The 24,721-nt window shown below is 43.7% G+C and overlaps 1 pseudogene; it reads left to right on the top strand.

Annotated features, from left to right (window-relative positions):
* Positions 1-5,215: 5,215 nt before the first annotated feature.
* LOC107298503 overlaps positions 5,216-24,721 on the top strand; it is a 22,966-nt pseudogene continuing 3,460 nt past the window's right edge.

Genomic DNA, 24,721 nt, shown 5'->3' with positions numbered 1-24,721 from the left:
CATATAATATCATTTTTATGTTGTTTCAAATAGTAAAATATTTTCTTCCTTTTTTGTGGTGAATTCAAGCCATTAACATTCAATGTCATCAACTTAGCCATCTTTTGGCTTATGAAGCTTCTGGAGCATTCCTTGCATATCTGACATAACAGATCTCTTTGGCCTTGCCCCTCCCACCGGCTCTGAGGTAAGCGAGTATATTTGGGGTGCGGATTCTTTTTGTTGTTCTTTCTCCTTGCGTTTATAAGCTGCACGTGTCATTCTTTGCTCCTTTGGATCTTCTTCTACATCAATCAGTTGTTTACTCTGAGAATCTCCTGTAGATGGCGATATAGCTCCAGGCAATTCGACAAATAATTGTTCCACTAAATCTTCCATTCCTTTAGCTCGCGATGTAGATGGTGAATCAGCTTACAGGACCGTTAAGTAGAATTCTTTAGCCTTTTGAACCGTATTTAGCCTGTAGCGAATCCCTGCATGATTCACAATCATTCCAACAGGTATATCCCATCTAAAAGGCAACTGCTGCTTTTTTAACTCCTGAGCCAAAAAGGCAAATTCCTTCCTTTTTCTTAAAATTTTTGGAGGTATTTCTTTTAGAAGTATAACATCTTGGGCAGCAATCTGAAATCTCTGCTGGTAAAAAGCTTGTATAATCTCATTACGATGTGTTTTTCTAGAGAAATAAACAACAACATCTCTGGGTAATTTCCTCTGACGTGCAACCCATGAATTTTCTCTATAAGCCTTCTCAATTTCTCCAAAAATAATTTCAGGATCGCACTCAAAAACCAGAGCCAAGGCCGCTGCTATTTCCTCCTTCAGTTTCTCCTGTAAATCTTCTTTTAGACCCCTAATACGCACAGCATACTCCATTTCTCTGTATTGTGACATTACAATGTCATTTTGAGCAATTTCCACACCTTCTTCTACTTTTTCCAATCTCTCCTCCATTCCTTCCATTTTCTCCACTGCTTCATCCACCCATCCCTCTATACGATCTACATGAGCTGCGAAACCTTGAAAGATTTGTGATATGTTCTCACACAATTCATCATTTTTCTTACTAAGAAGCTGTTCTGTTTCCAATCTCATTTGTTGTACTGTCTGTTTAGAAGCTTGTGCCAAAGCTTCCTGTAATTCTTTAAGAGTAATGGGGGGGGGGCGAAGGTGGTGGAGATTTAGGTTTCTGTTGCGAGATTTGCACAACTGGGGAAGAAATAGCTGTTTTGGATACTGCAGAAGTTCCAATACGTTTAGAAGCCATTGTAGAAGCTCTTTAAATATAATCATGTATAATTCAGAGCAAAAAAACAGCAGATGTTTAACCAAACTTTCCTTGAATTTAAAAGAGTCTTTACAATGTATCAATCCACAACCGGAAGAAGAATGAAAGTTTTCCTTTGAAACAAAGAAGCTGTTCACCCGCAGCCATTTTCTTCTCAAGTTAATTATAACAACTGGAGAGGATGCCTTTAAATCTTCTGAGTTAAAGTCTTATTTCAATCAAAGTCCAATTCTCCTGGTCAGTTCTGTCTGATGATAAGTTTACTCACGATTTAAAATCTCAATATCAGAGGTGGAGACGACGTCTGGCTTCGCTGAAAAGCGAAGACATCCCAAGCTGTGGAGAAACTCTGAGCTCCGGAGGAGTTCTCACCTTCATCCCCCTGGAAGACTAGGGACTAGGGAACTCTACTCCTACTTCAGAGAAAACTCGCCCTCTCTCCTTCTCCCAGAGAGAAGGCTCGAGCCGCCAAACAGCTGATGTGCGCTGTTTCGGCGGCTTTAACGCAGTCCCGGACGGGAGGCTAACAAGAAGCCTCCATCGGCCATCGGCTGTCGCCACCGGAAGTCGACAAATATTCTATAAGAGTAGATTTTTATTCTAATTTAAATTTTCTGTTGTTTTGGGCAATGATCTGTTGGGCATCTTAGTTAGCAAAGTCTGAGTTCTGACAAGATTTGATTGTTGTACACTACCCAGAGATGGGCGGCCATATAAATGTGATTAATAAAATAAAAAATAAAAGCTCCCAGATCAATTGCTGGGTTATAGTCCAGTCTATCACTGGCAGAGGCATCCTTGGGTAACTTTTTAGCAAGAGAAGCAGAGACAGTGTTAAGCAATTCTCTACCGACTTGGGGATCTCTTAATGTGAAATCCCACATTTTTCAAAAGTTTCTTTCCTTCCTAGTGTTCTCTCCCCCCCCCACTTTTTTTTTTTTTAATCAGCTGAGTGTTGATCCATTGGTTGCAACAGGAATTGGCCAACCTGCCTATTGCTCAAATCTGGCATTGTGGGCTGAGAAGAGTAACCAGCCCAAAGTCATCCAGCTGCTTTTCCTGCCTAAGGCAGGACTAGAATTCACAATCTCCTGGTTTCAAGCCTGGTCTCTTAACCACTAGACCAAACTGGCTCTCACTGTGAAATCCCACGTCTGGAATTAATCTGGTGTTTGAATCTGGAGCATCAGAAAGATATTCTTAATGAATCCAAGCTGGGGTGGAATCTTTTGAAATAGGGGTCCTATTTGGGGAGCTACAGAACAGTATTAAAGGGAGCAATTGTGGTGATCATCTCTTACCCTGCAGAAATCTGAAGGATGATAAGAAAGAGATGCTGAAAATATCAGCAATTTAAACTGCCATTTATGGACTATGGACTATGGATGATGATGATGATGATGATGATGATGATGGAAGGGACCTTGGAGGTCTTCTAGTGAAGTCGAACCCCCTGCTAAGACAGGAAAGCCTATACCATTACAGACAAATGGCTGTCCAGTCTCTTCTTAAAAACTTCCAGTGTTGGAGCATTCACAGCTTCTGGAGGCAGGTTGTTCCATTGGTTAATTGTTCTAACTGTCAGGAAATTTCTCCTTAGTTCTAGGTTGCTTCTCTCCTTGATTAGTTTCCATCCGTTGCTTCTTGTCCTGCCTTCAGGCGCTTTGGAGAATAGCTTGACTCCCTCTTCTTTGTGGCAGCCCCTGAGATATTGGAATACTGCTATCATGTCCCCCCTCGTCCTTCTCTTCATTAAACTAGACATACCCACTTCCAGCAACCGTTCCTTATATGTTTTAGCCTCCAGTCCCCTGATCATCTTTGTTGCTCTTCTCTGTACTCTTTCTAGAGTCTCAACATCTTTTTTCTTTTTGGTGCAGTAGAATAAGGCAGTAACATAAAACCTAAAGTTTACTTTTATATGATAATACACACTAGCTATTTCTATAACAAGCGTATCTAATCAGAAAAATCCAAAATCAAAGATTCATTTTTTCCACCTCAAGCACAAAGTCCAAAAGCGGTTTCCAAGTAGAAACAAAATTAATTGTGTTCTTTTCTTTAATCAAAGCAGTCGATTTAGTCACCTCTACTAACTCCATCCTCTTTAGCAGCCATTGGCCCAGCATGGGAGTCAAAGGGACCCTTCCACAGTCTGCTGATGTCAATCTGCTGTTCTCCGTTTGGAACCCCAACATCTCAAATAGCATTGCTACATTCTGTTGAGCAGTTTTCAGCATACAAAAACAAGATCATTAAGGATAAATAATTAATTTGAATAATTGAGATTTAAGTAACTAGCAATGGATAGAAAAAGAGGAAATCACAATTTTTCAATGTTAGATTATTCTGTGTTTTATTAGTTAGCTCCCTCCTTCACTTTTCCCTTTTATTTTCTTATATTTAAACACATGCTATTTGCATTATAAATCCTCTGTGTGTGTGTGTGTGTGTGTGTGTGTGTGTGTGTGTGTGTAGTCAGATAGATCTAGATCTAGATATAATGTAGATCTAGATATAGATCTAGACATAGATATAACAAACTCTTTGGGGTATGATTGGTAATAAACTATAATAAATATTGATGCCTCCAAAGTTGCTGTAAGAAGTTTCCACTCTATTCAGCACTTTGAACGAGAAATAGAAATAAGCTTATTTACAACATTGCATGCAGTTTGACTTAAAAGGTCTTTTTGGGGTGGGGAGATAAATAGAGATAAGACACTAAGTTATTTTTTTTTAAATAGCAATAAACATCCGTTACAGTCAGTCAACCAATCAAGCGAAATTGAAGAGCACAAATATGAAGACCTGAATAAAAACCCATTATTTCATAATTAGCAACTAGCAACGTAGATCAAAGTGATACAGCATTTACCACCCAATATTACTCATTTGTTTATTATTTCAGCTCCTCAGCTCCACCCCATTCCATTATCATCAACCATCATTTGTTTATAACTTAGCAGCTCCTCCCCACTCAGTCTTCATCAAAAGTTGCATAGAGATCAGGTTACTCCACCTGATGCTCTCCAGAAGTGTTGGGAGTTCATCTTCCAGAATGGCCTGGAGTGTTGGTTTAGGGCAGCAGGTGAGCTGAGAATACTGGGAATATTCTCAGGGAACATGAGATTGAGAAGGCCGCCTTGCCCTGAGGTGTGTCTCCTCCTGGAGATTAAACGCAGCACTCTGCTGTGCACATACAGAGAAGCCATTAAGACTGGACCACTGGGTAAAAATCCAGGAGTTTGGAGGTCCCCAATTGGCCTTTTGTCTCCACCATCTGGGGAAATAAAAATACCGAATTCAAATATAGCTGAATTCTGGAATTCATTCAAATACTTTGAAAAGTTAAAGGAAAGAGAGAACTAACACTGTAGAAATTGGATGGAAGACAAATCAGGGGGGCACAGAAGACCCACCTGAGTTCCTTCAGTGCTGGCAATCCCATTCTCTGGAAAGTCCCTAAAACTTTCCTCCATTTGTAAGTAAATACGTAACAAGTAAATTGCCTGCCTGCCTGCCTGCCTGCCTGTCTATCTCCTGGAATCACTTGTGCCTGACTACTTTTCAGATACCTACAGAGTGGTGAGTTGTCAAGAACCAAAACACCATCAAAATATCATTTGCCAAGACCCGCCCCTTCTGCTGTAGCTAGAGAAATTGCTGTGGACACCCCAGTTTCATTCAAGCAAACTCCTTTTATCCCCCTTAGTTTCTCAAAAAAAAAAAAAAAGACCACCAAGTTCGCACTGTACCAAAGCCACCTGGCCAATGTGGTGCCAAGCACAGAGAAGGGCGAGGAGAATCAAGTGTCTTGCTATCAGTTTGGGGCCTTGCAGGGTGGAGGTTGAAAGTCCACCAGTGCAAGGTGCAACTGTAATTGGCCTCTGAAAGTCAGTGGCATTTCTGAACATCAGGGAGGCCATGGATATCCTGGAGTTAGATGCCCAATACAAGAGGAAAGTTGCTGGCAATGTAAGAAGCTGTTTTTGTACCTCTCACAATGGAGGAAAGGGGAACTGGGGTACATGATGCCAGGTAGTTATCTGCATGGAATTGCGAGAAGGCTGGGAATCCTTTCTCATCTCAGGTAGCTTTTCTTCTGCTGCATACCTTTCCTTCAAGGAGAACCAGATCACTGGTCTCTCTTGGTTTGGATAAGAAGAATCTGCCCCAAACACTTTGCATCCATCTGAGCTCCACATTTTCTCATGAAAAGTTGATATGGAGGTCTCAGCCTTCTAGCTGTCTTAATATTGGGGAGACTTGGATGCTTGGCATGTGTTTTCTATTTGTCTGGGAGGAACAACGTTTTCTGTTATTAAAGGCATTTTTCAGAAAATGGGTGCAAAACAATGCAAGCAAGTAGAGAATTCGATTTTTAAAACATTACACTGTTTTGTAATTGGAAGGTAATATTAAATTTTAGATTTCCTAGTTTTCTGGAGATGTTCCCCTGTTTTCCCAATCTTCTCAATAATAATGTATAGGATGATCCTGATCCTATTGGCTTTTTGTAAGCTTATGAAGATCTGGTTATAGACCTAAACTCAGAGTCCTGTGTGTCTTAAGGGCCTTGTTTCTTGGGTATATTAACATTCATAGTAATAGTTTTATTCAGTGACCGTATCTATTTATTTTGTATTGTTTTAATTGTATTTATGTTTTTATGATGTATTCCACCCAGGGTCATTTGGCTATAGGAATAAAAAAAAAAATGAAATCCTGTTCTTCAAAATATGATAAAACCAGCTCTGTCACATCTAGAACAGAGATTCTGCTCCCTTCTGATAAATAGAGCCCATAGTTTCATCCCAGTGTCCTATTCTCACAACATTCCTATTTTTTATCCTTTGAACAGAATATTCCACTTTTCTGACAATAATGTCAGGCGTGAAAGACCGGGTCCACACAAATCAGTCCAAACTGATTTATTGCTGAATAGCTTATGCTCAGAATAACAGCACGTGCTCTATCCAATGTAATGAATTAATGAATTATATTGGGATGAATGAATGAATAATTAGCATTCTACACTGAACAGGGCCTGTGGGGTGTCCATATCCTGTGCTGGCATAATATTATTGCCTCTGAATAATCTAAGTATAAACATCATTCTTTAATATATAACCTGGTTATCAGTTCTGCCCAAGCAGGGAGGTTGACGTTTGTATGAATCTCAGAGCTATTTTCCCAAAGAAGAGACTTATTTATTTATTTAATTAATTAATTAATTTAACAAATTTATATAGCCACACAACTCATACCCAGTGACTCCAGATGATGACTCATCATCCAGCCCCCTAATCATCAAAGATGGTTAAAGTGCCGGAGACTAAAACATATGAAGAATAGTTGTAGGAATTGGGTATGTCTAGTCTAGTGAAAATAAGGACTAGGAGTGACATAATGTCGTGTTTGCCCAAAAATAGCATGATTTTTTCAGGGCGCTCGTAATATAAGCCCCCACCCCAAAAATAAACCCCAGTTAAGATTGTCAACCAAGTGGATGCATTTAGTATCATATTTTCCCGAAAATAAGACCTAACCGGAAAATAAGCCCTAATGCGCCGTTTGGAGCAAAAATTAATATAAGATCTGGTCTTATTTTTTGGGAAACACTGTAGCAATGTTCCAATATTTGAGGGGCTGCCACACAGAACAGGAGATGTCAACTTATTTCCCAAAGCATCTTAAGGCAAGACAAGAAACAATGGATGGAAACTAATCAAGGAGAGAAGCAACCTAGAACTAAGAAGAAATTTCCTAACAGTGAGAACAATTAACCAGTGGAACGACTTGCCTTCAGAAGTTGTGGGTGCTCCATCACTGGAGGTTTTTAAGAAGAGACTAGACAGTCACTTGTCTGGAATGTTATAAGATCTCATGCTTGAGCATGAATGGATCATAGCTCAAATGAAGAGTGTGGAAAAGTTCAAGAAGTCCTAGGTTCAATCTGTACTGTTTCTTGAGAGGGCAATTCTGTCTGAAATTCTACAAAGTTCAGTGTCATATCTGTAAGGATCGCCCAACTAACTTTAGTATGGGTTCTCATCTATTTGACCTGGGTGCAAACCAACTTTTCCACAGGTGGGATACTTGAGCAGAACTACTAAACTGCCCCTTGTTCATATTAGATTTGAATTTTATTTATTTCATGGGATAGACAGACCATCCCAATCATTGTCTCCAAGCAACATACATACTCAAACTCCTTAAATCAAGTTTAAACAGAAAAAAAACTTTATAATAATATAGTAAAAACAATGACTTAAAGTAGATTAAACTCCCGTATTGTTCCTTTCCAAGGAGAAAATGGTGAATCAGGGTGATGGTGAGAAAGCAGAATTTCTTCTTTCGGGTTGGACTTCTCTGAAAATAAATGGAACCCCCAAACCAGTTATCAGTGTGCCCCTGGGAGAATAAAAGGAACTGCAGCTTAGGACTTACAAGAAGGGGGTAAGAATTTAGTTAATTTAAGTCTCCTGGGCCAGATGGATTACATCTCAGAAGCAACTAATGGAGATCATCACAGAATCATTTTGGTAATCTTTGAGAGTTTCTGAAGGATTGATGAGGTCCCAGAAGATTTGGGAAGGTCAAGGGTTATTCCGGAACCATGAACTAAGGTGCCTTGTAGTTTTGGTCCGGACAGCATAAACTCAATGAGGATGATTTTAAAACAATATTTATTTCCAGGAATCCTTAGCAGAGACTTACTTTGCAGAAGATACATCTGAATCATTAGGATATTGTTCATCCCCATAGGTAAAGAAATAGTAAATTCCTCCATCCTGTGTAGAATCACATGTTGGCACGGAGCCATGCAGAGATAATACAAAAGGCACAAAGCCAGGAAGTACAGTCATAAACTTTGAAACTCCTCCCACATAACATTAACTAACAGCTAGAACTACATTACCCATAAGCCATCTCTTAAGGAAACAGCGTTTAACCCTTTAAATGCCAAACATTCTAACATACAGATCTTAAGCTAATATATGCTCTGGCCAGAGTTATACTGGTCCAGCACAAGGGTTATCTCCTTCAAAAAGGGGAAAACCACAGCCCTGTAGCTTGAAGACTATAGTAGTCAAAGTGAGGTTCTCAAAGGGATGGTCAAAGTGGCATGTTTATGAGCACTTGAGGAGGCATGCTACAATTAACAGGAGCCACCATTTTCAGAAACAAACTGTGCAGACTAACCTTATCTCCTTCTTAGAGTTTCTAGCTTATTTAGCAAAATATCAGCTACAATGGAAAATGTCCCCTGAATTCCCTCATTCAAGTCATTGATAAAAATGTTGAACATAAACTCTGCCCAACACTACCCTCCAGTTGAAGTGGAGCCATTAAGGAACATCCTTTGGCTGTGGACATCCAACTAACTGTGAGTCCCATCTAACAGTGGTATCATCTGACTATATTTTAAAATTCTATTAAGGAGAATGTCATGAGGTACTCTTTCAAAAGCTTTACTGAGGCCCATACGGATTCCGTCCACAACCTTCTCCTGATCTACTAAGCTAGAAATTTATTTAGAATTATTTGGGTAATTGGTAAAGTTTAGAAATATTGCAGGATCCAATTTGGGTCAATCAACCCAGATTAGATCCTGCAACATTATCCTGGATTTGCCTTAATTTGCCTTCATTTTTGCCTTCATTTGTTTAGGAATATTTACTGACACAGAACTAACTTTTCCTTCTGAATGGTGATGATCAGAATTCTATCCAAGGAAGATGGGAGGTTAAGAAATATGAAGTATAATTAAATAAATACACTTAGGTCATCAGATAAAATCATCGTCCTTTTCCTAGATGCTTCCTTGCTAAGAAGCAAATTAGGTAGCTACAATTGACAAGACTTTCTCTGTAATGGCACCCAAGATGGAATTCGTTTTGGCAAGTTAGTCAGATGTGAATGTTTTTATTTTGGATTAACTTAATTAGTGTGATTAATGCAACGTTTTTTCTCACAGTGTTAATTTTTGTTCATCTAGCAGCCTACACTAATTAAAACTTATATTTAATTTTACTAGTTATCCAAATGATTCTAAAAGCAACAATAATGGTTACAAATCCTATAATTATCTCAATTGTAAGCCTGAATAAGATAAATAACATTATATGTAATGGTAGCATATTCATCATACAATGAATGAGTTGTCCTTTCTGCTTGCTTATCAGCATGTCTCAGTAGAAGCTTCCAAATGCTAGTAAGTAGATGAACCAGTAGAACTGGCCCATTCCTATGATTTTTCTTTAAAATTTATGAACACCCAGAATAATGGGTGTGGCATAATTTAGGGCAAGGCATGTTGAGATTCCACACAGCTGGCAGAGATTCCAGCTGTGGAAAAACATAGTGGAAGAGAAAAAGAGAAGAGAGGGAATAATGAATAAGATTGTTAAGTAATAATGAGAACAATCTTCATAAAGCATTATGAAATATAATGATGTCCACAATATTCCATGTAGGACTGAACCCTCCACTCACAAAAATCCCAGTCTTGGAGTATCAATTTTGGCATTGCTTAGTTTTGATCTCTTTCTTGTCCACAAGATAAGAGTCAAGATGGCAGCAGGACAGTATGATCAAAGTGCCAGCCACTTGGATGTGTGTTGCAATATGCATTACAAACAGATGAAGCTCTGATTGCACTGTTGTAGCTGCCCTATTGATGCTTTTTTAACCATGCGCTGCAGACACTCCTAATTCCAGGGAAGCAAACTGAGAATACAACAGTATATTTTTTTTACATTTCTTTTTTCTTCTTTCTCCCTCTTCTTCCTTGTCCTATCTTAGAGGAGAAGTATGCTGCTTAGGCTCCTGCCATTTTTTGTCTCCAGCACCATCTATTTCGTTCTTTTGCTTCCTGGGTCCAGTTTGCAGAGCACTATCCTAAAATGCCTCCCCGCGTTCTCCCTGGCATTCTTTGTGGCCAGTCAGTCCAAAAATGGAGGTGTCTTCAAACCATATTCCAGGTGGATTTTCCATGGTCTCTTGTTTGCATGTGTGGGAGATGCCTGTTTGGTATGGCCAGACTTCTTCCTTCCAGGTATGGTGTTTGAAGGTTTATGATACTGTTGGGGAAACATCTAGGCTAGAATTTGGGATTGGTTTCAATGATTTCAGTAGCTTAATCACCAAATCGAAAGGGCCATTACTTTGCATGGGTACGATTCCTTATCTCCCAACACTTGTAGATGAAAAGTAAGCACACTTATAGTATTGCATTATGGTTCATGAGCCAGATGTTTAGGTTGGACTTGGTATTTTGTTCACCTATTGTCATATCTATTACTCGCTAGTGATTATTGTCTGCTATTTTTCATCCTACCTGTTGTTTGAACAATCTCCCTCAGAGATGGACATCCATGGTCCTGTAGCTACACTATTGCTGACCTACAGGATCCAGCACCTTTCCCCATAGTCCATATTGATTGTTGGGAACTGCAATTCAGTAACATCTGGAGAACCATAATTCCTGTATGCTGATTGATGCTGGTGTTTATTTTAGATGTGTCTATGTGGGTGCTTGTACATAATTTACGTATGTTATCGTTGTTGTCAAAGACAACCCAGAGCATAACTGTTCAGCCTCAAAGCCTGGATCTACTGAGGGAACAGCCAGACACACAATAAAGTGCTTTTCTCCAATCCATGATCTGGCAGAAAAAAGGATACTGACATAAAGAAAGTCAATTTAGTCTAGTGTTTAAGGTGCTGGCCAAGAAGCCAGGATTCTGAGAATTCTAGTCCTATCAGGCATGAAAGCCAGTTGGCTGGGAGACTTTGGGCCAGTCACTCACTCTCAACCCAACCCCTCTCAAGAGTTATGGTGGGAAAAACAGGAGGAAAGAATAGTAGGTATGATTGCTGCCTACAAGGGCAGGATAAAAATCTACTAATAAATTATGCTGCCTTCATTGCCAATTTTATCTTGGTAATTAGGACAGCAAATGGTACTATTTTAATGCAGGACAAGTTAAGCAAAGGAATTGTGGGATTTCCCTGGTTTCACTTCCCTGCTCAAAGGAAAAACTACTACCTATCACTCTGTGGGATGAAGTAGGGCTAGATGAATTTATTTGAATGCTTAGCCAACTTAACTACCTGTCAAATTCCCCAACTAACAGATTGCAGGAGGGGAGATGTTCCACCTCATTACCTGTCCATTGGGCCATTTCTGAACATGGCTTGAGTGCTTTTCTCAAAGTGCATTAAACACAGGTCCTAAAGCAGCTTGATTAGCAGGTCATAGACCTGGAGGAGGAAGCAATCAATGAACAGTGAGCATTATCATTAACTATTGCCCACAAATACAGGGCTATCAGTGTCTGTCTGTACTGTGGCAGAACCTGCAAGTAGCTGTGCTTAGACACAACAGTACCACACACACACACACACACACACACACACACACACACACACACAGAAAGTGAGTGAGTGATGAAAAGAACAAAAGGACTAGTGTGGCTCAGTGAAGGTCCTGACTGAAGAGAGGGGGGGGGAATCTAATGCACTCACTGGGGACAGAAATCCAGAAATAGCAGAATGCACATTTGTTTTCCAGCTTGAAGTGACTTTCCATGCAGCACAGGGCCAATGCTCTCTCAAAAGCATAAATGCTGATTTCTAAACACAGATTTTAGCACGTTGAGTCTTCTAAACAAGGATATTTAAGGTGCCCACAATGACATGGCAGCCAGGCCTCATGGGGGCAGATGTCTCTGGAGAAGCCAAGATGTCTGGTCTCTCCTGCAAGCTAAACCAACGTGGCCATGGAGGGCAGTGCGCAGGGGCAGGAGCGTACCTGAAGGAGCCTGAAGGGTTAAATAGGAGCTGGGCAGGTTCCAACTGTTGAACACATCTTTAACAACATCCTTAGGGAAGGGTGCCTAGACAATTTCCAGAGCAACAACTGTGTGGGAAGAAGATGAGAAATACCACTTTAAAACCAGAAAGCTAAAGATGGCTGCAAATAGCTCACAGATGGGCTAGGGATGAAAGGAGAGCAAGACTGGGAAGACATGGCATAAAAACAAAGCATCATGCCACCACCTGAGAAGCAGAAAAGCCAATACAGGTAGTCCTTGACTTACAACCATTCGTTTAGTAATCGTTTGAAGTTACAGCGGCACTGAGAAAAGTGACTTATGACTGTTTTTCACACGACCATTGCAGCATCCCCATGGTCACGTGATCAAAGTTCAGTCGCTTGGCAACCGACTCATATTTATGACGGCTGCAGTGTCCCGGGGTCATGTGATCACCATTTTGCGACCTCCTGACAAGCAAAGTCAAAGGGGAAGCCAGATTCTCTTAGCAACCGTGGTACTAACTTAACACCTGCTGGTATTCACTTAACAACTGTGGTGAGCAAGGTCGTAAAATGGGGCAAAATTAACAGCTGCCTTGTTTAGCAGTGGAAATTTTGAGCTCGGTTGTGGTTGTAAGTCAAGAACTACCGTATCTGTAATTTGCTTTGTCATGTCTAATACCAATTCCCACCACATGAGGGAGCCAGCTAAATGCATATCACAAGCACCATGAGAAGAAATAAAAATCTAAAGGTATATTTATTGCAAGATAAAGTTGCCATGAGCGAGTAAGCGGCTATATAAATTTCCCCCCAAAAAATAATAAAACATCTGGGAGGAAATATGGAGGAGGACAATGCACAAAACTGGTTTGAAGAGTTGTATATCTCCTAGTTCAGCTTTGCTGGCTGAGGAATTCTGGGAGTTGAAGTCCACAAGTCATAAAAGGGCCAAGTTTGAAGACCCCTGAACTAGTTGTTCCTTACAATCATGTAAATAGAAAGACAATGTTAATAGCACATCCACTCCAGGTGTCGCAGTTTGAGGCTTGATTGTCTTTGGAGTGGCTGACAATTATGGGCCCTGGGATCTGGCACAGCTGGAAGGTACCAGATTGGGAAAGATTGTTCTCATTCTTGCCCAAACAAGCAGGGGAATTCAGCCTGCCTTAAACCTTGAGAAATCCCAATCTGTAGATTAAGATAAAACAAGAAATGTTCACATATCCAAGTTTTTAAAAAAAATAAAATTATGAACATAGCATTGAAACAATGTATATAAATTGCATCTCTTACAGTAAAATTAAAAGTGTGGTAAAACTAGGCTGCTTTACCTTTAGAGATGAATAGGTAACTAATGCATGGAAGGGAAAGTTCTGTAGTAAACTTTCAATAGTAGCTCGTTGGGGTAGTTTGTTATATTAATAGATTGAGGGAGACATCAAGGGTACTTTCTGATGAACACTTTTAACTCTGTCAAAGGCAGTTTATGGGTTTCAACCTGGTGTCATAGATACCTCTCCTGGTTACCACTAAACCCTCTGCCCCATCTGATGTTAAATGGATAGAGTAGTCCTCAGCTTATGACTACAGCTGTGAACTTCCATCACTAAACAAGGCAGTCATTCAGTTGTACCTGATTTTACAACTTTTGTACTACCGTTGTTAAGTAAATGCCTCTAGTCCTTAAGCATATCCAGATTTCCCCGTTGAATTTGCTTGATAGAAGCCCCTTGGGAGTATCACAAATGGTGATCAGGTGGCCCTGGGATGCTGCAACTGTCATAAATACATGCCAGTTGCAAATCCCCAGAATCGTAATCACATGACTGCAGGTATGCTATGATGGTTGTAAGTGTAAGTACTGGTTGTAAGTGCAAGGCTTTCTTGTAAGCCACTTTTTTCAGTGCCATTAACAGTTGTTAAATGGATGATCATAAGTCGAGGACTACCAGTACTGTTCAAAGCATTCATCCACCTAAAATATCATCTTTATTTCCAAGAATATCTCTGAACAGACTTAGAAATAAATATGGCAGTTGGTCTGCAATCTAGTTTTTGGGAAATGTGCCCCCTGGCCAGCCCCCACCCCTAAAATATTGACAAGATGAATTGAGGATTTGAAGAGGCCACAAACAGCTTTGGCACTATGTCTGTTGGTCAAAAAATGAATGCAAACGAAAGACGAGGAGACATTTTGTCAGGGAGCTTTTAGTTAAGGGGGAAAGGAGAAAGTGAGACCCCAAAACACAATAATACAGTCTTCAAGAAACAGGCAGCCTGTGTCATGTTCTTCCTTTTTGGAGCATGCATTAGAGTAAGGCATTAAATATTTATCCAGAATAAACATAGCTACCTTTTAGCCCTGCTGTGCCTGTTCTGGATCAGCCAGTTAGATGGGTCTGTATGTTAGAATGTTTGGCATTTATAAGGTTAAGCGCTGTCTCCTTAAGAGATGGCTTATGGGTAATGTAGTTTAGCTATTCAGTAAATCCTATGTTAACAGGTCAGTAGGAGGGGTTACTAAGTCGATCACAGGATATCCTGGCTACGTGCCAGTTTGGAATGTCTTTGTCTGAGATAAGCATGGGATCACCAGAGGACACACATGGTCTGAACCCACGCTAGAAATTGAAGTGAAGGAATTATTGATTTTTACCTATAAAGATGAACAGATATGGAACATTCAGATGAAACTACCAAGAAACATGAGTTCAGCAGTATTCCTGAATAAATGTCTGTTTTACAATCATCTTTATTGAGTCATCTGTCTGTGCTTGAATTACAAAAGCATCTTGATTCAGGTTTCAGAACAGTAAAAATCAATATTATTCTTCATATCAGCAGTAACAGCATTGTTCTTTAAAACAGTAACTGCCTTTTCATCTGTCTGCATTAGTAAAATCACAACCCTCTCTCTCTTCGCTAAAAGTAGAAACAGTGATATTCTTTGTGTCTGCTCTGGAGAAGCGCTTTTGCCTACTGCATCATATTGCCAGAATCCTTGCACGTAAAGACTGTCTAAAGAAAGTTAGCGTTGGGGCAGCCACCCCCCCTCTTTGCCTGCAACTCAAATGTGTGTGTGTACCATACCAATTCCGCTTGTTTGAAAGGCAATAGTTCATTTGTAAGATCCCTAAGCATTTGTTTGGAAGAAGTTAACTGAAAGGAGAGAGACTTTCTGTAGCACTTCACATTTGAAAGGAAAAGAAAAGTAAGTGTTGGGGCAGCCACCCCCTTTCTTTGCCTGCAACTCAAATGTGTATGTATGTGCTATGCCAAGTCCGTTTGTTTGAAAGCAAGAGAAAGAAGCTTTGCTTAAGGGACCTTTCGAAGCAAAGTAGCCCAGAAAAGTTACTGGACAAGGAATTCGTTTCTCTTGTTTACAGAAGCCCTTTACTGGCCTCAGCTGCCAGACAATAAATTCATTAGTTGCTAAGGCTGAACCATCTGTTGCCATGGTATCTCAGCTTCTGGTGAGAGAATACTGACTCCCCTCCCCCTCCCCTTGGAATGCGAGGAATCTCTATAGGGAGAAAAAAGGCTTTTGGTTATAAAGACAACAGAGCCCACTCCTGCAAATAGCAATGCAGTAACACCCTCTAGTGGCAATCTGCAAACAGCAACCCCACATTTTATTACTTGCTAGCAAAGCCTGAATTTAATCTTTGCAAAACAGACTAAACCAGCGAATTTATGTGCAAGTTTATTGACTCTGGAACGCTAATCATTATAACTACACATTCCTAAAGACCCAAGTTGGAATTTAATGTAAGCTGAGTAATTCCTTAAAAATTACACTACAGGCATTCTGCCTCACAGCCCTGCTAAAAGAAAAGCACACCCCCCACCTTGGTAGCTGATCTGCAAATAGCAGGCTTGCAGTAATTCAAGTTAATAGCACCCCCCAGAGGTGAAAGAAGGAACTTTGCTGAAATTTCTAACTATGCAGAGTGTGTCTCTGATAGTCAAAGAGCAAGTTCCCTGAATTCATCCAAAGTAACCAGCACCCCCTAGTGGGCACAGAGTGAACTTCACCCGAAGTAATCATTCACGCAAGCAGTCACCCCTAGTGGTGTCTTTGCTGAGGGCAAATTAAGGAAAAAAAGGCAGCAAATTAACCTTGCTTGTTATCACAAAGACGTAACAACCAAGGGGAAATTTATGGGAGCTAACTGGAGCTCAGTATTTTCTGGATGGTCAACAATGTGCAACGTGGTTCTTAGAAGGAAGAATGTAGCTGGCCTTTCTCCAAGCGCCCCCTAGTGGTTAAAGAAAGAACTCCATGCAAGCCTTTAATCATGCACAGAGAAAGCCCTCTAGTGGACAAAGGGTGAACCTCGAAGAAAGAGCACCCTGGTGACTGACCCACAAGCAGTGACCCCTAGTGGACAAAGGGTGAATTTCACTGAAGCCCTCACTCACGCAAACAGTGTACCCTGGTGGCCAAAGAGAGAATTTTCCCGAAGAGCCCACCCAGATAGAGTGACCCCTAGTGGTTAAAAAGCAAAGTTCATCGAATTAGCTTTAAAATAGCTAGGACGTTTACTGAACCTGTCCTAGCCATGGCGGAGTGCCTCCTTCATTTAGAAGAAGGGGTTCAACCAACCAGCCTACATGAGACACCCCAACCAGCCGGCCAAGGAGACATGCTGCAACCAGCTAACCTTGACCTGTACACAGAGGCTGATGCTCAAGCCTCAGTGAGGCCAAAGACATCCCAGGTGCACTATGACCTGAGGCAACAAAGAAAGCCTCCAGAAGCCATGCGCTCACATCTGATGGAAAGATGGGAGTTGAGCTATGAACGCCATGAAAGACACTGGGAGAAATTACACAAACTCTACCAAGTGCCTAAGGAGGAGTACTCCCCCAAACGTGCGTGCTCATTGGAAGATGATAAGGAAGAAGCTTTCCGACAATGGATACACTTCGGAAGCCGTCTCGAAGAGATACAGGCGCAACTAGGAGTCTCAACTATAGATAGCACAATGCAAAGTCTCAAGCTAATAAACAAGGAATGTAATAAGTTTCTAGAGAGCTTAAAATGCCACCCAGAGCCCAAGCCTTACACGAAAGACAGACCAGTTGAGAGGGCCGAGTCTGAAGTCTCCCGCCATTCGCATGTGCCATCCCAGCGATCACAGGTGGCTCCATCTCATGCCTCTGGAAAAGCCTCACCCTTTCGCCATAACTCACCGCGAGCCTAGGCGTATTCCAGCGTGTCACAACAATATCACGTTACAGGCGCCTCCCGCCATTCAAAAGCGTCTTCTCGTCAAAGCCAAGCGTCCCGAGTTTCAAAGGCAGAGCAAGCAAACATCGAAGCTGAAGCTGCCAACACAGTCTTTCACGTGTTAGAGGCGGAGCAACTGCAAAAGGAAAAATTGGCAAAGATACAGGCTGATGCAGCTCAACTGAAGGCCAAACAGAAGGCCGAAGCAGCGCAGATAGAGGCCAAACGACAGGCCGAAGAGGCCAGTCGAAAGGCCGAAGCAGCGCAGATGGAGGCTAAATGACAGGCTGAAACAGCTGAGATGGAGGCCAAACAGGAGGCCAAAGCAGCTCAAATGGAGGCCAGAATAAAGGCTGCTCAAGACAAGCTTGAGCTCATACAAAGCCAACAAGAAGTGGCAGATAAAATGGCAAGAGCGAAAGGCCTTCAGAGGACACTCCAACACACCACCTTCTCGCCCAATTGGGGACAACTGGAGAACGAAGACCGGTGCAGCCGTGTGCAGGTCTACGTGGACAACCAAAGCGCGTTCCAACATGAGCAGGTACGAGCGCCGCGACTATCCACAAGCCCCCCAAGACCGAGTAGACAAGGAGAAGAATCTCAATGGCCAGATGTGTCGAACAGCCAGAGAGTTGACATCGCAACATCTGGATCACGAGATCTTCCCACCGTTGCTACACCATTGACCCCAACAAACCAAACCACTGATGGTAACCGTATGGGTCCACCTGCAGCGGCGACGGCCCCACAGCAGGAAGAGCTGCCGCTAGGGGATGAGATTGCAAGAACTCGAGCCAGACTAGAGTCCCTGCTGCATCAACAGGAAACGGCATCCCGAGGAACGGCTACCAGACCTGACCACGGAGCAGAATCTCGACCACCAGCTGTGCCAGTCTACCAGGGAGCCAGCAACGCACCACCTGAACGACGAGAAACCCTCCAACAAGTAAGCACACAAGAAGTCAGGTCCCCTCAGCTCAATGTAAGAGCAGAGGAATTCAGACCAAACCTACAAGGTCCCTCGCATGTGACATGGCAAGATACCCTCAGCGGACAACACACTGTAGAAAGTTACCAGCCAGACATGGCATACGCCCCTGCTCTCGGAAGCGACGCACCACCTCCACCTGGCTACAGCCCACACGCTGGGCCGATGTATCCTTCAACATTCGGTGGAAGAAGGTTGGACATGGCATCCAGAGGCGTGCGAAAATTCTCCGACAAACCTGGGAAGGACTATTTATTGTGGAAGCAACTTTTCAAGCAAGCCCTCCACGACGAAAGGTTGCACCCAGGGGAAGAGCTCGGGCTTATGTTGACATGGCTGGGACCAGAATCCTCAAAGGTAGTGGATGCGATCTTCGTAGCATGTTTGAGTGACCCACCCGTCGCCCTTCGAGTAGCCTGGGAAACGCTCGACAAGCACTATGGGGCACCTTCTTTGATACAGTCCTCATTCCTAAAGGATCTCTACGATTTCCCTGTCATCAATATCAATGATCCTAGTCAGATCTGGAGATTCTCCAACTTACTAGAGCAGTGGTTCTCAACCTTCCTAATGCCACGACCCTTTAATACAGTTCCCCATGTTGTGGTGACCCCCAACCATAAAATTATTTTCGTTGCTACTTCATAACTGTAATTTTGCTACTGTTATGAATCGTAATGTAAATATTTGATATGCAGGGTGTATTTTTATTGTTATGAAGTGAACATAATTAAAGCATAGTGATTAATCACAAAAACAATATAGCAATGCTCGGTGGAGAAGCTTACTCTTCCTTGCTCAAAAATGTTGGGAGGGAAGGGGAAGGAAGGAAGGAAGATTGAAGGGGAAAGGAAGGAGATGGAGAAGGAAGGAAGGAAGATTGAAGGGGAAAGGAAGGAGATGGAGAAGGAAGGAGATTGAAGGGGAAAGGAAGGAAGGAAGGAAGGAGAAAGATTGAAGGGGAAGGGATGGAGATGGAAGGAAGGAAGGAAGGAAGATTGAAGGGGAAAGGAAGGAGATGGAGAAGGAAGGAGATTGAAGGGGAAAAGAAGGAAGGAAGGAAGGAAGGAAGGAAGGAAGGAAGGAAGGAAGGAAGGAAGGAAGGAAGGAAAAGGTCCTTTATAATGCCCGACGGGGAAAGATATTTTAACCCCCGGTGGCTGATTGAGGAAGCCAGGTCCGTTGGACCGATTTCCAAATAAGCCTGATTGGGGAGGCGGGAGTGTAAATGATGCATCAAAGGACGCTTCCCGTTGCCCCTTCCCCTCCCTTTTTGGCTACCACCAGGGAAAACGCACAGGTGCACGCACGCAGGGGTAAGAAAGCACAAACACCTAGATTAAAACTGGTGCCAACGTTTCCAAATGAAATGCTTCGAGCCGTGAAGCCTTATCCAAAGCGGGGTCCGCTCAAATGATTTCTCTTCCCTTCCGGCCATTTTTTTTCCGTCCCCCATATCTGAGCAGAGCTGCCACCAGCCTGCCCCTGTAGCCAAGGGTCCCGGACCAGCGCCTTTCCAAACTCTGGTGCTGCTTGCGGCGAGGGTCGGGGTGGGGGAGAGGGATCCTTTCTTACAGCCCCGAAACGAGTTTTCTCCCTTGATTTCGGGGCCCTATTGCTGGCTCACGGGAGTGGATCGCGGCTCTGTAATCAGCCTCGATCGATAGAAAGCCAGGAGGTGAAAGGAAGGAAGGAAGGAAGGAAGGAAGGATCTTTGGAGAGTCATGTTTTTCCAGATGGTGATGAACTGCAACTCCCAGCATTCCCCACTCTTCCACAATGCTTTTTAGGGCTGCTGGGGATGGTAGTCCAGTAAGGTCTGGAGACACACACAGATGCCCTCCGACGGCGAGGGAGGCGGGCCGGGGGCGGAGCACAGCTGGGAAACCAGGAGGCGTGCAGATCGGCTCAGCGCCGCAGCTCAGCTCAGCTCAGCTAGCAGCAGCAGCAGCAGCAGCAGCGCGCTGCCCGTGCAGGGCGGGAAGAGAGGAGGTGGTGGTGGCAAGTCATGAAAGCAGCGTCCACACGTTCAGGGTGCAAACGCCTTGGACGGCTTGACTCCCCCACCCCTTTATTTACTGATCTGCCACAAGCTCATGCAAACAAGCCCCGAGGAGTTCTGAACGAGCGGTCGTTTAAAAAAAAAAAAGCTTTCAGCAACGAGGCAGAAAGGGGAACTCGCTCACGGCTCTTTTTTTCCCTTTCTCGGGGACTGGGAAGGCAGCAGCCAGAGACGCTGCTGCACAAAGGGAGGCGGAGAGAGGGGCAAGGGGGAAAACCTCACTCAACTTTCGCCCTTATCAGACCCGGTTCCCTTCTGGTCGACCCCCACCCACCCCCTTCACCTCCCGCTACAGATCGAAGGAAGGAAGGAAGGAAGGAAGGAAGCAAGCAAGCAAGCAAGCAAGCAAGCAAGCAAGCAAGCAAGCAAGCAAGCAAGCAAGGAGAGATTGAAGGGGAAGGGAAGGAGATGGATGGAAGGAAGGAAGGAAGGAAGGAAGGAAGGAAGGATTGATTGATCTTTGGAGAGTATTTCGCCAGGCTTTTTTTTTTAACCTTGGCCCTGCGCTTCTCCCAGACGGAAGCCAGGCAAGAGGACCTGAAAGACGCCGAGCTACCTTGCCAGCGCCCGCCGCTGCCCCGCTAGCCTCACCTTGGCCACCGTCTGTTCGGTGCGGCGGCAGGCAGGCCCAGGCGCTCCTGGGTGGCCCTCCCACCCCTGGCCCTCTTTTACTTACATTTAGTAGTTTCTCAGCAGGGAGGGGTGGAAACTTCCAGGAAGCTCGCTTTAGCTGCAGACAACTTGCAGCAACATTTGCCGACTGGGACTTTTGGCGGGCTGAGCAGGGCAGAGACAGCCTGGACAATTCCTATTGGCTTTTGAAAGCCAATAGAATTAGACTCTATTCAAGAGAGTTTATTCTATTGGCGTTCGAAAGCCAATAGAATAAGAGGGAGTAGCACAGCTCATGAAAAAGGGGGGGAAAAAATGCCGGACTGCGTTTCATAAGGATTCTATGAGGAAAAACTCCAGGACTTTGGCGACCCCTGTGAAATGGTCGTTCGACCCCAAAAGGGGTCGCGACCCACAGGTTGAGAACTGCTGTACTAGAGCAACTCCGGGCAGCACAACAAAGTCGCACCATGCCGGGACTTGCCTGCCTTGACCAGTTTGACACGCAGAAGATTATCATCCAAAAATTACTATGGCAGTTGAAAGATCAATGGTGCAAAGAATCCCGGTCCTACAGGAAGCAGGACCCAGCAAACCTCCACCTTTTGCCGTTCTTACAGACTTTGTTTCCGATCAATCAGAACTGTACAATGACCCTTATTACTTTGATGTCGATGAAAATCGTTTTATGATGCCAAAACGAACCAGTCACAACTTAGGCACTAACAAGGGTCCTTTCCAAGCCACAAAGGACAAAGTGCCTATTTCAGTATACAAGACAGAGGTCACGACATGGCCAAAGAAGACTTCAGATGCGCAACTGCCAAGGAGTATTCATTCCAAACCTCGCCTGTCCAAAAAGGGCCTGACTTGTCCAATTCATAAATCTTCACACTCTCTAAACAATTGCAGAGAATTTGGAAGAAAGTCCCTGGATGATCGAAAGGCCCTGCTCAAAGAGCATAGGATATGCTTCAAGTGCTGTGACTCTATGGATCACATGGCCAAAGATTGCGCAGTTAGGGTAAAATGCCACCTGTGTAACAGTGACAAGCATCCAGCGGCCTTACATCCAGACTCTAAGAAGCCCTCTGAGGAGCCACAACAAGCAACCTCGACCCCTACCACGGAGATGGAGACTCAATGTGGTTCCACAGAGCACCCAGAACTGTTTGGGGTGTACTACACAGATATATGTGGCGACTCACCATGCCCTCCTTCATGCTCTCCCATCTGTCTAGCTAAAGTCTACCCCGACAGGCGACCAGAAAAGGCTGTAAAGATGTATGTCATACTAGATGCACACAGCAAGTTCACAATAGCTAAGCCTGCATTTTTCGACCTCTTTGACCTCCCGAGTGAACTAAAGCATTTCGCAATAAATACGTGCACAGTACCAATGCGCACGGCGGGGAGGAAAATCTCTGGTCTTCTCATAGAATCGATAGATGGAAGTTCGCAGTTCCTATTGCCATCAGTGTTGGAATGGGAGACCTTACCAGATGTTCGTAGCAAAATTTCAACACCAGAGACGGCAAGAAAAATACCTCACCTAGCGCACATAGCTGATCTAATCCCTCCCCTAGATCCTGAAGCAGAAATCCTACTTATGGTGGGACGAGACGCCCTGGAGTCCATTGGTTCCGATGAAAGAATCAAAGGTCCACCAGGCACCCCAGTAGCCATTAAGATGGAACTTGGATGGGCCATCGGAGGGTCGGTCTGTGTTGACCAACCGCAAACTCCGACCCAGGTGAATATCTCAAGAACCTCCATTCTCAGCAATGGAAGAGATTCCCACCTAAAACCACGCCAAGAACACTTCACGCATGCGACAACCAAACCCATTTTGGAAGCAACAGTGTTCCAGTCAAATGAAAGTCACAATGACTCAGCCTTGTCCATGGTGGACAAAGAATTTCTGCAGTTACGCGCGTTCTCCCAAAGCACTACACATTGGGACAGGCTGCACCTGCCAGAACAAAAACAAAACTGGGAGTTGTGGAGTACACTCCTAAGTTGTCTCCAAAGCATACATGCACAACGCATGTATGTCTCCAGCTCACCTGCCACCATACAAAAGAAAGAATTGTATGCTTCCTCTAATGTGTCAACGAAGGTGAATGCAGCCTTAAGATACATCACAGTCTACAGCGGGGAGAGCCACACTTACATCGTTTTGATTGCAACCATAAGATACATCAGAGTCTACAGCAGGGAGAGCTGCAGTCTCGGTGTCATCTTTGGAAAAGCAAGACTAACAAGACAACAAGGCCACAATGTACCAAGGTTAGAACTCTGTGGTACCATATTGACAGCAAAACTCACCAATCTGACAACGAAAATGATAGGCTTTGAGCTACAGTCCACCACCTTCTATGCAGACAGCAAGGTGATGTCAAGCTATATCTGCAACCAAAGCAGACACTTCTACGTCTATGTTGGCAATAGAGTAGAAAAGATTGAAACATCTTTAAGCCCTGAACAATGGCAACATGTGCCAACAGATAAGAACCTTGTGGACCAAACTAAGTGACACACCCTTGCGACACAGTTGACAGAATTGATCTGGCTAAAAGGTCCTGAATTCTTGGCATGTCCAGACAGCCTGATGCCACAGAGACCAAAACGCTATATGCTTCTAGCTCCAGATCAACATGCCAACGTTCAACCTCAGGCACCCAGTAAATCTCTCAGACAGGACGAGAAAACGATCGTCCAGACCATCTGCTTGTCCTCAGTGGGCAAAGAGACAGAGAAACCACCTTCTAGCCAATTCCTAGAACCAGCCAGCTTCAAACCCTCCTCTAAGCGGAGACACCTGAGATTGGGCATAGTATTGATCGTCCTGATCACTTGTCTTAGCATCCCAAGAACTCACTTTGTAGGAGCCTGCAAGGACTTACAGACTATTGAAGGTATTTGTCATGACCCAGTGATTGACAAATGTCTGAAGGCCAAAAATTACCCTCCCCATGCATCTCACATGGATGAAGCATGGGAGCGCATGATTGGCGTACCCCACAAAATCATGGACTCTATGTCGACAAAGACACCCATGCCCATATATGAAGTCCTCACTACCCTCATGACAACAGTAGCAGCCATCTTCAACGCTCCACCGGTGGTTCCAGATCCTTCGGTGCCTGAGTCTCCTGAGTCTCCTGCTCCTGTTGTTCCTGAGTTTCCAGCTCCTGCTGTTCCTGAGTTTCCAGCTCCTGTTGTTCCTGAGTTGCCAGCTCCTGCTGTTCCTGAATTTCCAGCTCCTGCTGTTCCTAAGTTTCCTGTGGTTCCAGATTCTTTGGTTCCTGAGTTTCCTGTGGTTCCAGATTTTTTGGTTCCTGAGTTTCCTGTGGTTCCAGCTTCTTCTGTTCCTGAGCATCCTGTGAATCCAGGTTCCTTTGTTCCTGAGAAATTTTGGGTTCCAGTTTTTCTGTTCCAGATTTGGTTCCAGTTTCTCCTACAGGAAGAAGACCTTGTCTTGCTCAGAGACAAGGATGCATACCAGGGACTTCCGGTGGCAGGCGATTTCGTCGGTCGCAGCTGTTTGCTGCCTCCCGCCTGTTTTGCGTAAAAGCCGGTTTGACAGCCAGCATCAGCTGTCAAACGGCTTGATACCTTTCCCCTGGGCATAAGGGGATAGGTGAGCTGCCCGGGGTAGGAGTTGAGTTCCCGAGTCGTCCTATATGGACGATGTAGGCGAG

The sequence above is a fragment of the Protobothrops mucrosquamatus genome, unplaced genomic scaffold, assembly GCF_001527695.2.
Source record: "Protobothrops mucrosquamatus isolate PMUCROS unplaced genomic scaffold, P.Mucros_1.0 scaffold4030, whole genome shotgun sequence".
NCBI classification, from domain to species: Eukaryota; Metazoa; Chordata; class Lepidosauria; order Squamata; family Viperidae; genus Protobothrops; species Protobothrops mucrosquamatus.
The sequence above is the reverse complement of the archived record's forward strand: the minus strand, read 5'-3'. Positions and strand labels throughout refer to the sequence as shown.